Source organism: Girardinichthys multiradiatus, chromosome 24, assembly GCF_021462225.1.
Source record: "Girardinichthys multiradiatus isolate DD_20200921_A chromosome 24, DD_fGirMul_XY1, whole genome shotgun sequence".
Taxonomy (NCBI): domain Eukaryota; kingdom Metazoa; phylum Chordata; class Actinopteri; order Cyprinodontiformes; family Goodeidae; genus Girardinichthys; species Girardinichthys multiradiatus.
Window position 1 is genome coordinate 4,025,854 of NC_061816.1, and position 13,061 is coordinate 4,038,914.

At 41.5% G+C, this 13,061-nt stretch overlaps 1 protein-coding gene and 1 pseudogene across 1 annotated transcript in view; both read left to right on the forward strand.

Annotated features, from left to right (window-relative positions):
• LOC124861450 overlaps window positions 1-13,061 on the forward strand; it is a 700,723-nt pseudogene that overhangs the window by 115,119 nt on the left and 572,543 nt on the right.
• LOC124861512 (protein NLRC3-like) overlaps window positions 3,154-13,061 on the forward strand; it is a 737,509-nt gene continuing 727,601 nt past the window's right edge. The window contains exon 1 of the mRNA XM_047355317.1: window positions 3,154-3,375. The gene's annotated coding sequence lies outside the window, so the exon portion shown is untranslated. The remainder of the gene's footprint in view (window positions 3,376-13,061) is intronic.

Sequence of the window (13,061 nt, forward strand, 5' to 3'; positions counted from 1 at the left end):
GAGAAGCGGTCTCTATGAAGCCGAGAGGAGTGGTCTCCCAGTCTGGAAGGAAGACAGCAGAGACCCCATCACCGTGGTTATGGTAACGTGCAGTGTGGTTGGCGGACAGAATGAACTGTTTTTCATCCACAGCTGGAGGTTAGCAGAGAGCTAACCCTTTAGTTCACAGAGCACTTTCAACCCCCCAAAGCTAAGGAGGTCAGCTGTGGCTAACCATTGTTCACTGTGGATACCTTCTTCAAACTTCATCATCGCTTGGACAACATTCCTCACCACAGTTCATGAGGTTAAGTGTTTTGGGCAGAGTGATAGAGAGATATTTAGATTGAAATGATGTAAACGTTTTTCATTTTATGAAGTTTGGTTTTGTTTGTGTTGAACTCAGCTATCTTTGTGCTAGCAGGCTATCTGCAGCACACGTGCTCAGGTTGTGTTCTTTGTGGTTTTTAAAGTTAAGACAAACTTTATTTAAAGGGTGAAAGTGGTCTTTATGTCCTCCAGCAGCCTAAGCCTATATCAGCATAACTACAGAGATAGCTCAGGATAACCTAAGCCAAACCATAAAGCCAAATCTACAATGGAATGGTTCACAAATAAACGTATCCCGGTGTTGGAATGGCCAAGTCAAAGTCCAGACCTGAATCCAATCGAGAATCTGTGGAAAGAGCTTAAGACTGCTGTTCACGAATGCTCTCCATCCAACCTCACTGAGCTCGAGCTGTTTGGCAAGGAAGAATGGGCAAGAATTTCAGTCTCTTGATGTGAAAACTGATAGAGACAAACCCCAAGCGACTTGCAGCTGTAATTGCAGCAAAGGGTGGCGCTACAAAGTATTAACGCAAGGGGGCCGAATAATATTGCACGCCCCACTTTCAGTATTTTATTTGTTAAAGTTTGACACATCCAATAAATTTCATTCCACGTCACGATTGTGTCCCACTTGTTGTTGATTCTTCACAAAAAATTTGAATTTTATATCTTTATGTTTGAAGCCTGAAATCTGGCAAGAGGATGAAAAGTTCAAGGGGGGCGAATACTTTCGCAAGGTACTGTATTTATCTTTTATGCGAGACCAACACAATGTTGATCTTAATTGTGAAGTGGAAGAAACATGATGCACGGATTGTTTTTTCTAATTTTGTATAAATAATAATCTAAAAGACTAGCTGTCTGTGTACTTTAGAGTCCATTTTAAAGTCCTTCTGTTTGTTTTTAAAGCTTTACACCGCCTTGCTCCGCCTTATTTAACCGAGCTTCTCCACCACGACATTCCCACTGGGTCACTTCGGTCCGCTGACCAGCTGGTTCTGGTCATTCCTGGTTCTGAGCAGAAGCTTAGAGGGGATAGAACCTTCTCTATTGGGGCCCTTAGGTTCTGGAATGCTTTACCTTCATTCAACTGGAACCTTTAAGGCCCATTTTTAAAACTCGCTTAAAAACGTATTTTTACTCATTGGCCTTCAACACAACTGGGACTTTTCACTCAGATTTTATAGGTATTCATTTTATTTGTTTTATTGTTTGGTTTTTACTATGTTTGTATTGAGTTTTTCAGTTATTTAAATTGTTGTTTGCTTACCTTTGTTATTTTATTTGATGCTCAGCACTTTGTTTCAGCTGTGGCTGCTGTTAAAGCAATTTATAAATAAAGTTGATGATGATGATGATATAAAGTGTGGCATGAATTCACATTCAGCTTCCCTAAAGTTTATTGTCAAAGTGTGGACTTTGACTAGGCCATTCTAACACATAAACATGCATTGATGTAAACCATCCCCTGGTAGTTCTGGCTCTATGTTTAGGGTTGTTGTTCTGCTGGAAGGTGAACCTCCATCCCAGTCTCCAGTCTTCTGCAGCTTTAAAGAGGTTTTCTTCCAGGATTGTCCTGATTTATCTCCATCCATCTTCCATCAACTCTGACCTGCTTCCCAACAAACAAATGTTTCTTTGTTTTTCTTTCAGCAGAGAATGATGAAGATCCTGCATTTTTCCTGCTTGTCTGTTTGCTACCTCTGCAGGTCATTGTCTTCCAGTCCATGAATAAATCCTGGACGCCTGAACTCAGGTGAGATGAACTTAAACGATATTAGAAGTTTAAAAGACAGCAGGTAGATAAAAAAGGACTGAAGCAGTGATGAAACAGAAGAGCATCTACAACACTGACAACAGCTGCTAGAAGACAAACACCTTTATTCTTGATGCAAAGGAAGTCAGATCTGTCTGTGAGGGTCAAGGTGTTCATCATAATGATTTCATTTAACAGAAAAGTTCAGTGTTTTATGAAAAATAAAGAATGAAGCCAGGAAACCTAAGTATGAGAACAAGGGAAAACTTCTCACTAACAGAATCATTGTGAGTTACCAAGGAGGTTTACCTGAGCTCTATGAAACAGAGCATTGATAAACCAAGGTGCAGGAGCATAAACTAAATGTTATAAAGACTATAAATGTACAACTGGAACTATTTACTGATTTACTTTTTATTTATATCAGAAACATAGTTATATGTTTGGTTAAATAAGAATGCATAAATAGCATAGATGCAAAGCTGATTTAAACAGAATATAATTAATTTTAGTTTCATATGTAAACCCTTGGATTAAGTGATCAGTTCAACATGTTTAGTTTTTACCAGATGATGTGGGCGGGCATACGGGGAGAGGAGTGAGACTTCCAGACAGACAAGATGGAGAGTTGAACCCAACAGTCTTTTGACCTCCCTCTCTCTCTCTTTATGTCCTCTATGTTTCATTAGTAACTCGTGGATAATCACTCTCCCTTCTTCTTTTTTATTGTACATGTTTGATTTATTTATTAAATAGTAAAACTTAAACCATCTCTGAGAGTTTATTATTCTTTTTTTAAATTTATTCTTCTATTGTAATTCTCTTCTTTCATCCATTGACGACACTTGTTGTATTTAAATGAGCTCATAAATAAATTAGATTATCTTTATCCAAGCTAAACTCCTGTTATTGAAACCTGTTGTCTGGATGCAGTTGCTGTGTTTGTCCACTAGATGGAGACATCTCACCAGGGTTCAGAGTGCAGTTCTCTGTTCAAATGTCAGGGTCATTAAACCCAGAGAAGCTTCAGTCTGAAGGCTCAGAGAGTTTCTGGGGAAGGTTCATCTTTCTCAGGTTATTAATAATGAAACCATGTCAGAGCTGATCAGGGCGGAGCCATCCTAGTGGGAGGAGCCTAAATATGACACACCTGTTGTTTTTGTCCACATTCTGTCATTCTGTCCTGGATCAGACAGAGGACAGTCTGCTGTCTCTGATTGGACAAACTGGAGGACTTATTTGCTGTCTGGAGGACACAAACTCGAGGTTCTGGTTCTGGAGTGATCCATAATCTCTGCACTGCTTCAAAGGTTGGTGTCTGATCTCTGTCAGATTCTGCTGAGAATAAAACGTCGGATCAGCTTGTAAACAGCATCAGAAGTTTGGTTCCTAAATTAGTTTGGGTGAGATGAGATCCAGACCTTCATGGATCTTCATTTCTGAATAACATCATTCAGCAGGTTAAACAGGAATATCTGAGTTATAGAGAAGCTGGTTGTTCTTCTTGTCAGCCTGATAGGTCCATGATCATCTTATAAGTTCTACAGCTCTGCACTGAAACTCCATGTTCTGCTTCAAGCTCTGCCACAGATTTATTTCACACCAGCCATTAATTCAGTGGAGATCAAAAATCAGGCTTAAAGTTTTTCATCCAACACAACTTAATTCCTGGCAAGGCAGCAGAAGGTAGAACATCAGCTGAGGATGGAGAACAGAGAGATCCAAGAGCTGCAGGAGCATCATTTCTACATTGTTGGAGGCAGTTTTAAAACATGTCAGTGATCCTGATTTCTGACAGAAAGATCACAACTTTCAGAAGATCTGGAGGCAGACAGAGTTCATGACTTCCTCTGCAGCATCACCTCTTAGATGGAGATGGAAGAAGTTTTCTGCCAGAAATCTGTTTGTTCTCAGGAGGTTCTACACCTTAAAGATCACAGATATCTGGTCATAGACAGTCTGTCAGAGATATGTCTGTTACTGTCTTAGAAAGGTGAAGATCAAACAAGACAAACTGGTTCCGATCTTTTAGGAGGAAGATAAAAACTAAATGAGGTGAACTACATTTACAGTGGTGTAAAATGTGTTTTCCTCATCCCTGATTATCACACTTAAGTGTTTTTGATCATCCAACAAAATTTAAATATTAGTTGAAGACAAGGCAAGTAAACACAAAATGCAGGTTTAAAAAGAAGGTTTATATTATTAAGGAAGAAATGAAGTCCAAACCTACAAGGCCCTCTGTGAAAAGTGATAGCCCCCCCACCGTTAAAACATAACTGTAATTTATCTCAGCTGAATTCAATTTCTTTAGCCACACCCAGATCTGATTACTGCCACACCTGTTCTCAATTAAGAAATGACTTAAATATGACCTGCCTGAGAAATGGAAGTAGACCAAAAGATCCTCAAAAGCTAGATATCATGCTGAGATCCAAATAAATTCAGGAACAACTTAGAAATTAAGAGAGATCTATCAGTCTGAATCGGATCATAAAGTTATTTCTAAAGCTTTGGAACTCCAGCGAACCACAGTGAGAGTCATTATCAACAAATGGAGAAAACATGGAACAGTGGTGAACCTTCAGCCAATCCAGAATTACCCCAAGAGCGAAGCAACGACTCATCCAAGAGGTCACAGAAGATCACACAACAACGTCCAAAGAACTGCAGGCCTCAGTTAAGGTCAGAGTTCATGCCTCCACTATAAGGAAGAGAGTTCTAAGACAAAGACCACTGCTGAGCAAAAAGAACATTGAAGCTTGTTTCAATCCTTAAAACATCTTGATGATCCTCAAGATATCTGGGAAAACTTTATGGGCTTAACTTAACTTTGTGGAAGGTGTGTGTCTGACTAGATGTGGCATAAAAGTAACACCTCATTTCAGAAAAAGAACATCATACCAACAGTAAAGTATGGTGGTGGTAGTGTGATTATCTGGGGCTGTTTTGCTGCTTCAGGAAGCCTGGAAGACTGGCTGTGATACATGGAACCATGAATTCTGATGTCTACCAAAACATCCTGAAGGACAACGTCCTGCAATCTGTTGGTGACATTAAGCTGAAATTAACTTGGGTTCTGCAGCAGGACCATGATCCAAAACACACCAGCAAGTCCACATCTGAATGACTGAAGGAAAACAAAATGAAGACTTTGCAATGGCGTAGTCAAAGTTCTTTCCTGAATCCTATTGAAAAGCTGTGACATGACCCTCAAAAGGTCATTCATACTTGGATACCCTCCAATGTGGCTGAATTACAACAATTTTGCAAAGATAAATGGGCCACAAATCCTCCGCAGCGCGGAAAAAAGACTCATTGCAAATTATTGCAAACGCTTGTTTGTAGTTGTAGCTGCTAAGGACCCAACCAGTTATTAGGTTTAGGTGGCATAATCAGGAAGGGGGCAAATACTTTTTCACAACACTGTACTTCCATCACATCTGAGTCTGAGATGTTTGTTCTTCTTTCAGTTCCTGTTCTTCAATCTTAAAGTTTAACATGAAACCATGAAAGAGGATCTGGGAGTTTGGGTCATGTTCTCTATGATCTATATTATAAAACACTGATGGTCCAACAAAAAACAGCAGAACTTTAACAAACACCAGAGACACTGTCAGCTTTATAAAGACTCTGTTCTTCAGAGTCTGAATCCAGCTTCAGAAAGCACCAATGTTTCCAGTTAAAGGTTTCTTCAGCTGAATTAGTGGAACCTTCTCTTCACGGTTCCTCTGTTATTCTGTATTTGGACCCATGTAGCTCACAGCAGGATCATGCTGACGAAGTCGCTGATGGTGGTTCCCAGAGTTTGAGTTGGTCTCCCTCTTCAGCATCTTTTGATACCAGACCCGAATCACACAATAAACCAGAATATTTCCCACTTCTTCACTGAAGATGGTCTCAGTTTCATGTTCAGGAAAAATCTTTTTCTTTGGCTTCCAGTCAGAGATAATAATATAAATCCTGTAAAAATATGGCTCCAATAAATCAGGATTAGACATTTCTGCTCTGTCTCTCTGGAGTCGTTCCCTCACACTTTGTTAGCTTTAAAAGCAAACTGAGGTCGACCCAACTACTGAGCGAACATTGTTCTGTCAGCATCAGTCTGACCCAGGCTCAATAAAACCCAGTTCCAGCTGGAAACCATTAAAATGACTGAAAGAGCAGAACAGTATCTGACTGTGAGGTTGTCACACCTTCACAAAGTCTGAACCGATCAGATGCTGCATCAGCAGGTCTGATGGTGTTCAGGAGGAAGTGATTCAGGAACAGAAAGTGTCTCAGCCTGGGTTAAACCACAGCTAGTCTGCCAGTCCAGTCCAGATGGTCTCACAGAGAACTGGGTTCAGTCCAGTTCATCAATCACATCATCTAAAACAATGAGTCATATCCAGGATGGAAGAAAAGAGAGCAGATCAGAGGTTCTGGAATGAGGTGTTATTGGGTCAGGGTTAGAACATACTCAAGCAATTATAGGGCTTTCTAAGGTACATCATATATGTGCTCATTCTTGTTTATTATTTAGAATTTACATTTAAGTTATAAAAATCCAATAAAATGGTTCCTGAAGTTGGACTCTGAAGGTCAGAGGTCGCAACCAACCCTGAACTCCAGTTCAATATAAAACATTCAGTGTGTTGAAAGCTGCAGGAACAAACTGTTTATTTGTGCTTCTGATGGTTTGTATCATATTGAACCAGTGGTGCAGACAGTACTGGACCATCTTTGACTATGAACATGTTCCTTTAGTGTTTGAATGCTTGAGATAGAAAGATATGCTTTATTCTTGGATTGATATTAATATTGTTTATCCTGTATTAAATGCAGACTGTTGGCATTTTATTCTCCCACAGAATTGAGGAACTGTCTCTTTCAGTGTTGCTCAAGTGCTGTAGTAATGAGTCTGCATCATATTCATGCAGGAGCATGTAGCAATGGGTGGAGTAGGCTGGGGTCTTCTCACTGAAACGTAGCTTTAATGTTCTCCATCAACAGACATGTATGGAGATGCAGCGCTTAGAGGCAGCAACACTGTGACCATATAGAGCTGAAACAAACAGAGATGTGTCAATGTGAAAATCAATGTTTAGATGAAGGAATGAAGTGAAGCTGTCAGTGAAAGGTGTCACCTCCTCCTGTTCTCCTTTCACTGCTCCTCATCATCTCTAGCCAGGTTCTCTGTCTGAAAACTGAAAAGGAGCAGACCCACTTTTCACATGAATCCCAACTAGAACTTTATCAAAATAACTAAATATAAATAAAACTTTCTTTTAGGAAAGTTGGACATTCTGGTCTTGTTTGAATTATGTTATAACAAAGAGAAAAACCTGCAGTCATTTAGTTTTATCTTTGTTTCTGTTCTGACCGTTTTCTCAGCAGCCAAATCCAAAGTACAAGTCCAAACAACAGAATCCTAAAGCCTCTTTGTCTCATTTATATAATTGTGAGTAAACTGAAGCTGAGTTTTCTTGTGCTTTTGGTCCAGTAGTCGTGTTTCTCTTGGAGTTCAAACATGGAGCCTTTCAGCATTTACAAACCCAATTCCTAAAAAGTTGTGACGATGTATAAAATGCAAATAAAAATAGAATAGAATGATTTGCAAATCCTGTTTAGCCTGTATCCAATTGAATCCACTACAAAGACAAGATATTTAATCTTAAAACTGATAAACTGTATTGTTTTTTTTACTGCAAAGTTTCATTCATGTTGAATCCGTTGCTTGCAACACGTCCCAAAGAAGCTGAGACAGGGACATGTTTACCTCTGTGTTACATAACTTTTCTTTTTAACAACCCTCAATAGGTGAAGGAACTGAGGACACTAATAGTTGAAGCTTCGTAGCTGGAATTATGTCCCACTCTTGCTTGATGTACAACTTCAGTTGCTCAGTAATCTGGAGGTTTCTGTCGTCGTTCTTTGCGCTTCATAAAACTCCACAACTTTTCAGTGGGAGACAGGTCTGGACTGCAGGCAGGCCAGTTTAGTACTTGTACTTTATTTGAAATATGGACTCATCAGACCACAGGACACTTTTCCGTCAGTCCACCTCGGATGAGCTCAGGTCCAGAGACGCTGACATCACTTCTGGGTGTTGTTGATATCTGGCTTTGACTTTTCATGGTAGAGTTTTAACCTGCACTTGTAGAGACAAACTGTGTTAGCTGACTGTGGTTTTCTGAAGTGTTTCTGAAGTTGCCGTCTGGTTCAGACTGTACACTGGAAATATTCAGGTGAAGATTCATCAAACTGGTTCTTCTGGGTTTTAATGAGGAACAGTATTCTCTGTTTCACAAATTAAAATGGTTTAAATGCTAAGTTGATGATTTTCTGGTAAATTCTTCTGAGTCGTTAGTTTCTCAGCTGGAACAGACAGCAGTTAGTTCATCATCTGTTTCATTGTCTTATTTAGAATCATGTGGGACCAAGATCAAACGCTGTCCTGGTCCCTCTGACCCGACTCTGGTTTTATGGAACGTCTCTTTAAGTTCACTTTTCTAACCAAACACTTTAGTTCTGACTACTTACAGAACATTGACTCTTTTGGACCTTATAGAACCATCTACTCACCAATTCCTGGAAAGTCTGTAGACTAAAGATGGCCTCCAGAGATACACCTCACTTCAAAGAACAAAGCAGGAGGACACAGATAGTGACAAATTAAAGACAGAAGAACCTGCTGGAGTCAGAACCGGACCCAGTGAACAAACACACCATCATCCAGTTCCCAGTGGATGATGGTTGCTGGTTCCCCAATTTCTGGACATCAAACTGGATCATCTGTGTCCAGAGTAAAGTTACAGCAGAACATCAGAGATTTTAACCTTGTCTGTTTCTCTGAGACATGGAGAACCCCAGTAGTTCTGGACCTCACCATGATACGGTCCAATTGTTTTACCCTGCACTGGGTGGACAGAACAACAAAGGCAGGAACATCACCAGGTGGTGGAGTGTGTCTCATATCTAATAACAGATGGTTTGATGGTGAGAACATCAGGACTTTCTCATTCTGATTTAGCACATCTGGAGCATCTGTCCATCAGTTGACCTGCTCTGACCATCCTTCTGGATCAGAACGTTTCCATCAGTAACTAACACAGCTGTCTATATTCCACCTCAGGCAGATAAAGATCTAGCTTTGACTGCACTACATGATGAGCTCAGTGAAGATCAGAACAGTCACCTGGATGCTGCTCCTATCATAGCAGAGGACTTTAATAGTTCAAGTCTCAGACAGGTCAGGACTCTTTGATGAAGATCTTTGAGCAGATGAAGCTGCTGCAGCTCATCTTGTCCAGGAAGCAGAGCTGATAGATGCTGAAAAACCTGCTTGATTGTCTCTCATATCATCAATCAGCTTCAGTCTCAGTGTGGATCTTGGACTAAATAAACCTTGATGATGTGAGTGTTCTTCAAACTGGAGATGAAGAACCAGACTGGATGGTTACCTTCAGTAATGAGACAGGAAAAGCCAGCTTGGTTGATTTGGACTCTTTAATGTAAAAAGTAGGAAATGAAGAGGATTGGGTCCAGAGGCTCGGCTGACTGCAGCTTGGCTGACCCAGACATGAGCCAAGGTTCCTCAGTCATGAGCAGCTTTATACAGCATAGTTCATTGTTAGCAACTGACAGACAGTACAGGCTGCGTCATGTTGTCTTGGTTGATTCTGCTCTATCAGTCTGGTTCCTCCCACAATGGACCAGACAACGTATGCAGCAGGTCACAGAGTCCAAATGACCCAGATCCAATTCTTCCAGCAGCATGTCAGAGTGGAATCTGATCTGATCTATTACAATGTCCATGTTTGCTGCTGAAAGAGACTGATGGTCTGACCCTCCTCCTCCTTTCAGGAAGCCTGATGGAGTCCGATGGTTGAAACCAGGTCTGAGGAAGTGTAAGTGTGTTTTTCATTTGATTCATGACAACAAAGCAGCTCACATTCAACCATCTTCAAACTGTCCATCACTCATTCAGGAGTCATCATCAAAGTGTCAATAAATGATCAATAACGGCAGCTGGATTGTGTTTGTTCTCTCCATCAGATTCCTGTCAGCTCACAATCGACACAAACACAGTGAACAGAAAACTCCAACTGTCTGAAGACAACAGGAAGGTGACATGCATGAAGAAGCTTCAGTCATATCCTGATCATCCAGACAGATTTGATTACTATCCTCAGTTGTTGTGTAGTGATGGTCTGACTGGTCGCTGTTACTGGGAGGTCGAGTGGAGAGGAAGAGTTTTTATATCAGTGAGTTACAGAAGAATCAGGAGGAAAGGAGACAGTGATGACTGTTTGTTTGGATCTAATGATCAGTCCTGGAGTCTGAGATACGCTGATGATGGTTACTATGACTGTCACAATAACATAGTTACATCCACCTCCTCCTCCTCCTCCTCCTCCTCCTCCTCCTCCTCCTCCTCCTCCTCCTCCATCTCTAACAGAGTAGCAGTGTATGTGGACTGTCCTGCTGGCATTCTGTCGTTCTACAGAGTCTCCTCTGACTCACTGATCCACCTCCACACCTTCAACACCACATTCACTGAACCTCTTTATCCTGGATTCTGGTTCTGGTTCCTCAGTGTTTCTGTGTTGAGTCTAAAGAGTCTCCTCCTGTCAGAGAAACACTCTCACTGTTGAACAGATAGTTCAGTCTCTACATGTCTGTCTCTTTCACTCAGAAACATTTTCACATTCAGTCGGTTTCTTTCTGAAACTCTTGGAAAAGATTCCTTGTAAACTTCGTCCTCTTCCAGTCCTTTAAAGACAGAAGCTGAGATTATTCCAGGATCCAAAGGTTTGGTTCTGTTTCCAGTTAAAGCTTAATTTAGGGTTTTTCCTCCAATGTGTTTCCAGTGCTATACCAAGACTGCTGCTGGAGTTGGTTCTTTACTGGTTCTTTACTGGTTCTTCACTGGTTCTTTACGTCTCTTCCAGTAAATGTTTGATCCTGGCTCTTAATATCACCATCAGAAGAAGTTTTAACATTTCTATCTCCAATCTTTTCTGTCATATTTCTTGTTTGTGTCACTAATGTAGGTTTTCTTCATTTGATCTGAACAGTTTTGTACTTTAGTCCCAGATAAACAGGCTGCCTCCTCAGGATCTGTGGGCTGTGAAGCTCAGGGTTTCTGGAACTGATTTGTGATGAAAAATGATGACGTGAGTGGAGCTGCTGTTTTAACTGCCCAGGTGGTTGTTCAGTTCCTCACTGTTAGTATCTGCTATGTTTTAATGAGCCAGATCAGTTCACAATATGACTTCTGATGAGACTGTTCCTCCATTTTCTTGGTCTCTTTGGGTTCCTGTTCTGGTTTATTGTTGAGAAACACGCCTGCAGTCCAGATCTATCTCCAACTGATGCTTGGACCATCCTGAATAAACTAGAGAGAATACCACCCTGTTAGTGGAGGCTGCCTGGCCCCGCCCTATAAAAGGAAGTGGAAGCCTTCACTTCCTGTTTGACAGTCTGACCTTTCACCTGAGCTGGTTTGGATGGAGGAAGCACATGGAGCCAACATTTGGGTAACTGCACTTTGATATCAATCAGTGACTTTAAATCTGTAACTGTATTAATGTGACTGTGAATGTGGAGTTCAGATGGTGAGTGAAGAGGAGAAGGTTTAGATGTGAGGAGACCTGAAACTGCTGCTTTGGTTCTCCAACTTCTGGATGAGCTCAATGAGATTAATTTAAATGTTGGATTCAAATGAAAGTTTGTTGCATTGAAACACTAACTGAGGTCATTTAGATCCAAGGTTCTTCTAGCTCAGCTTTGGAGTTTGATCTGTTTGCTGAAGAACTTTCACAACATGTTGGTGTTAGCATGTGGAGGAGAACATGCTAACTGGCTTGAACTGCTTGAAGATGTTTGACTGACTTCAGAGACTTGTGTTCAGTTGTGATGTTGAGTTTCTGAAGGTTGGTTGAACTTCTTTCAGCAGTTTAGGTGAATTTAGCATGTTGTTCTCCAGATCCTGATGCTGAGATGTTTTGTAAGTTGCTGCTGAAACTCAGATCAGATGTTGGTGCTGAACCAATCTGGATGATCTGTTTTAGAGTCTCCATGTGAGAAAATTAGATTTGAATCCGGCTTTGAAGATATTTTGATTGCAAAGATCTAGAAGCTGAAGAAAGAAAGCAGCAGCAGGTTCTACTCAGGTCCAAAGTTTTGCCTGTTGTTCTCCCAGTAGAGCGAAAGTTACGAATGTAACTACGGTTCTATGAATCCCGGATGACCGCCAGAGGCGGTGCTTCAAGCACTGAATGATCATTCCTGCGCATGCGCAGGTCGAGAAATTAATATCAACATGGTCACATGTGACCTACCAGTGGCTCACGTGAGTCTATATAGTCACATGACACCGGGAGCCCAGTCCCGACAATCTTCTCGCGAGCACACGGAGACCGAGGGACCGAGCGCCCTGGCGGTCGTCCGGGATTCATAGAACCGTAGTTACATTCGTAACTTTCGTTCTATTTTATCCCTACTGACCGCCAGAGGCGGTGCTTCAAGCACTGGATGACGCATACCAACTGGGTCCCGAGGGATCCCACGGAGACCCCAAGGAACACAGCAACATCTCAGTGGAACTCAGAAGGCGTGTGCTCCAGTATTCCCTGCAGGGGATGCGGCGTGGCGACGTTCACCCTGTAAAACCTGGCAAAGGTGCTTGGCGCCTTCCAGGAAGTAGCTTCACAAATGGCCTCCAGAGGCACCCCGGTCATGGCAGCCCACGACGTGGAGAGGCTCCTAGTGGAGTCTCATTGCACGCCGCCCGGCAGGGGCTAACCCTGCAAGGAGTAAGCCACATAGATCATCTCCACAATCCAATGTGCCAACCGCTGTCTATATTCTTCATGGAGGAACTTACACCCCTTGTCCAGTTTATTTGTTCATGAATTCACCACTGCGATTGTCTCCGCATCAGCGAATGAAAAGGCTGGCAAATTCAGCAACTTTGTTTTGAGCAATAATAAGCGCATTTGCCTTCTTA